The sequence below is a fragment of the Rhinolophus ferrumequinum genome, chromosome 9 (genome assembly GCF_004115265.2).
Source record: "Rhinolophus ferrumequinum isolate MPI-CBG mRhiFer1 chromosome 9, mRhiFer1_v1.p, whole genome shotgun sequence".
Lineage (NCBI taxonomy): Eukaryota > Metazoa > Chordata > Mammalia > Chiroptera > Rhinolophidae > Rhinolophus > Rhinolophus ferrumequinum.
Window position 1 is genome coordinate 68081375 of NC_046292.1, and position 5260 is coordinate 68086634.

A 5260-nucleotide genomic window follows, 5' to 3' on the forward strand; every position below is an offset into this window, starting at 1 on the left:
AGAGAGAGAGAGAGAGAGAGAGAGAGAGAGAGAGAGAGAGAAAGAGAGAGAGAGAGGGGATGGGACTATTCTTTCTCTGGAGAACTAGTTTGTTTACCAATTTACATTGACAGTGGTGTTTATTAACTTACTATGAAGGAGAAGCTGCTAGTTGATGTTGGTGTATTCATCCTAATGTGTGAAAAATATCTGGACTATTGTAGCTAGAAAAAGAAAAGACTATATACTGGAACATAGGTTCTCTGTCAGCCAGATTCTCAGATAGTAAAGAATGATTCTTAGAATGTCTGACACCATCAGCCCATATACATACGTAAATGTGTAGAGATATGTATTTGCATGGGGAAGGTTGGCTCAATCAATGTACATTTGGACACATGTTTTGTGAAGGGCAAGGATAACATCTGCGAATTACTATACATAAAAGAATAGAGGCAAACATGTTGAGGCTTTTTGTTTGTCTGAATTTCTGATCTAATGAGCAGAAAAATAGCCCCCCTCCCCAATTACCTTGGTATGTTTGTGTTTCTATATCATGTGTTTGGGAGCTTCTGAATGCATCATGGTGTTAATTGGGCTATTTAGCTAAAATTTACTGTGTGCTCAATCATGACTTGTTGGGAAAGAAGTCACTATGATGTCATATGTAGTGACAAGGGGAGGTATCAGTGAAAATATAATCAAGATGAGTGAAGACTGCCTCTTGTTTTACTCTAAAAAGAATTTCTATATCCTTAATGGTTTTCTGTTTACTTCTATCAATTACTGAAAGAGTTGTGTTGAACTCTCCAACTGTAATTATGTATTTGTCTATTTCTCCTTTCATTTCTCTCACTTTTGCTTCAGGTATTTTGAAGCTCTATTATTCAGTGCCAATACATTTAGGGTTGTTTTTGTCCTCTTGATGAACTGATCCCCTTATCACTATGAAATGACCCCTTTTAATTCCTTATCTACTGTGTCTGATACATAGTGTAGTTATTCTAGCCTTTTTCCTTCCTTTATTCCTTCTTGCCCTCTTTGTGTGTGTGTGTGTGTGTGTGTGTGTGTTTGCATGGTATATCAATTCCTGTCATTCTATTTTTTACATTTGTGTCATTATATTGAAAGAAGGTTTCTTATTGAAGTATACGAGGTCTGACAATTAAGTTCGCAAACTCATCCTAGAAAAAGTGCTACATACCTCATTGCTGAATATCACTATGGTCACCTTTAAAGTACTCCCCTTGGGAAGCTATGCTCAGATTCCAACACCTAGTTCATCCTTCAAAGCAATTTTGGATCTCTTTTTCTGGAATGCCATCAGAGCTGTCATCATATTACCCTTGATGTCTTGAATGTCATCAAAATGTCTTCCTTTCAACATTTCCTTTATCTTCGGGTAAAGAAAGAAGTCATTGGGGGCCAGATCAGGTGAGTAGGGAGAGTGTCTCAATACACTTATTTGTTTACTGGCTAAAAACTCCATCACAAACAATGCCCTGTGAGCTGGTGTATTATTGTGATGTGAGAGCCATGAATTGTTGGAGAAAAGTTCAGGTCATCTAACTTTTTCATGCAGCCTTTTCAGCACTTCCAAATAGTAAACTTGGTTAACTGTTTGTCAAGTTGGTACAAATTCATAATAAATAATCCCTCTGATATCAAAAAAATGATAGCAGCATCACTGCAACAAGTTCGCGAACTTAATTGTCAGACCTCATATTTGTGGTTCTCACTTTTGAACACACTCTGATAATCTCTACTTTTAATTGGAATATTAGACCATTTACATTTAATTTAGTTATTGATATTGCCAACTTTAAACCTATGAAATTGCTGTTTGTTTTCTATTTGCCTTTTCTTTGTTCTCTCTTTCCCTGCCTTCTTTTGGTTATAGGATCAAATGTTGTGTGATTCTTTTATTTTATTTCCATTATTGACTTAGTAGCTACACATTTATACATTTTTGTTTTACTTATTTATTTTTAGTTATTGTTCTGGGATTTACAACATACGTTTTTAACTGACAATGTGTTTTAAATAATATCATGGCATTTCACTTATCATGAAAGAAACTTATGACAGTCTAGTTCCATTTCTATTTCCTCATCCTTTGTGCAATTGTTATGTATCTTAATTTCTCATGTGTTATTAACCCCACACTATATTGTTATTATTCTTGCTTTAAGCACTTATTTATCTTTAAATATGTAAAAGTGAGAAAAATATCTTTTATATGAGTATTTACCTACTGCTATGGTCTCAATGTTTGTGTCCCTCCAAAATTCATATGTTGAAGCAACCCCTAACATGGTGGTATTAGGAGGCAGGGCTTTGAGGATGTGATTAGGTCACGAGTCCAGAGCCCTCATGAGTAGAATTAATGGCCTTAAAAAGAGACCCCAGTGAGTTTCCTTGGCCCTTCTGCCATGTAAAGTCACAGTGAAAAGGTGCCATCTATGAACCAGGAAGTAGCTTCTTGCCAGATGCGATGTCTGCTGGCACCTTGTTCTTGAACTTCTCAGATTCCAGAATTGTGAGAAATAAATGTTTATAAACCAACTTTATATTACCAAGTTTATGGTATTTTGTTATAGCAGCCCAAACCAGTTAAGACACTTACATATTTATCCTTTTTAGTTCTTTTCTTTCCTTTGCGTATGTTCTAAATTTCCATTTAGTATCATTTAACTTTTGCCTGAAGAATTTACATTAATATTTCTTTCAGTGTTGATCTGCTGGCAATGAATTGTCTCAGATTTTGTTTGTCTGAGACACTTTTTATTTTGCCTTTATTTTAAAGTTATTTTCACTGGGTATAGAATTCTATGTTGACAGTTTTTTTTCTTTCAGTACTTTAAAAATATCAATTCATTGTCTTCTGCTCTTAATAGTTTCAGACAAAAAGTCTAATATTGTTCTTATCTTTTTTTCCCTATGTTTGTTATGTACCTAATTTTTTCTCTGGATATTTGTAAGATTTTCTCTTTATCACTGGCTTTAGGCAATATGATTTTGTTGTATGTCAGTCTGTTTTTCTTCCTGGTTATTAATCTTGAAGTGGGTTGATCTTGAATCTGTGGGTTTGTAGTTATTACTACATTTGGAAACATTTTGGCCATTATATCTTCAAGTAGTTTTTCCACCCCCACTCTTTTTCTGATATTCCAATGACAAGCCTGTTATTGTTCCACAAGTCATTGGTGCTCTCTTCATTTTTAAAGTCCTTTTTATCTGTCTGTGTTTCATTTGGGATTGTTTCTATTGCAATGTTTTAAAGTTCACTGACTTTTTTTTTCTCACACAGTGTCTAACCTGTCTGCTATTAATCTCATCCAATGTATTTTATTTGTGACATTTTAGTTTTTATTACCAAAAGTTCCATTTTGTTCTTTAAAAAAATACATTCCATGTGTCATCATCATTCCCATGTTTTCTTCTATATTCTTGAACCTAGAAGGCATATTTTAAATACATGTTTCAATGTCCCTATCTGCTAATTTTATTACCTGTCATTTCTGTGTCTACATCTAGTAATTGATTTTTTTTCTCCTGATTAGGTGTAATATTTTCCTGCTTATTTGCACATTTGATGAATTTTTATTAGATACCAGCAATTGTGAATTTTATGTTGTTGGATATTGACTTTGATTGTATTCCTTTAAATAACATTGGACTCATTCTGGTATTCAATTATGCTACTTGGAATCAGCTGGATCCTTTTGGGGCTTGCTTTAAGCTTGTTAGAGCAGGTCTAGGGCAGCCTTTATTTTATGGGTAGTTTAATTAGGCTACTAAAGTCATACCCTTCTGATGAGTCTGCCTGATTCCCTGTATATTACGAGGTTTGTCCATTCTGTCTGGTGGGAACAAAAAATGAGCTTTGGGAATTGTTTGATCTTTCACTTTCCAGAAGGTTTCTCCTGGGCTTTGGGGAATTTACTCTCATACATATGCAGATCCATCCTCAGCCAAAGGCGACCCCTCTGCATATCTACAAAGTGCCCCCTTCTCTGTAGTTCCTCCCTCCTTGATTTTCTATCCCACTGGTTATAGCTGTTTTACCTTGAACTTCCACATTTGTCTCCTAACCTAAGTGAGAACTTCTGGCTCTGTTTAGGTACCTTCCCTGTGTTGTAGCCTAGAAATTTCCTCTAGGTAGTAAGCTGTAGAATTGTAGGGCTTACCTTTATTGTTTCCCTTTACTCAGGAATTTTACTCCTATACTGCCTATTTTCCAATGTCAGAAAAACTTTATATCGTATATTTTGTTCATATGTTCTACTTGTTTAATGCAGGAGTCTCTAGTACTCCATTTTGGTCAGAACTAGTGGCTATGGGAAGTAACCATACATATTAAATAAAATAATCATACATATAGTTAATGCTTAAAATATGTAAATTATTACTAATTTTCTCTGTTGCATCAGAAAACAGATCTAGAACCAAAGAATAAAAATGGTGGACCTGGTGAAGCCAGTCCTTCCACACCAGTTAGAAAGATATTTTACCATACTTTTCCAGCAATGGAAATAGTAAAGTCTTATTTGTTTTTAATTGCAGGAAGTAATTACACAGGCTATAGAAGAGAAGCTTCCTTATAAAGTAATTCCTCATTGCAGGGTTAACCTCTACATTTCCTCTCAAATTTCAAATTCCCTGATATTTTTGAGTAATGTCTGATAGCTAAATAGTGCTAGTTAGAGCTGAAGTAGAGATCAGTTCTTGTGAATTACAAGTTAGTGACATGTCTATGAATTGCCTCTTCAATTTTAACTAAACGAAAATGGCTATGGAAGAGATTAAAACTTAAAGATATTGAGTGAGAGAATATTTGCTAAGTGTAGAACTTACTAAGATTTTGTTTTAAGTGTGTCTACTTAGACAGTATTTTTTGTTTTTGAGTCTATCACTATCCCAGCCATGATAAGATCAGTGATTTTACTCAAAGGGTGGAAAAGAACTAGGCAGTAAGCTGTAGAATTGTAGGCTTACCTTAACTGGCCTAAAGATTTTCCCCAAGAAGTGCTTTTACAATACCTCAATGAGTTACTGGGATATAAAGTAACTAAGTTCTTGAAAAACAAACCAGACCCTAATGGTGAATTTTCTTTTAAAAATTGTGTGGAGTTGAGTGAAAAATGTAAAAATTAAGGTAGGGGTGGGATGTTTTGCATAATATTGTTTGGACTTATTGAATCTCAAGATTGCTTGAGCTATTTGAGAAAATTTTCTAAGAACACATCACTGGTCTCCAAAGTAGTCCACTTAAGGAGGA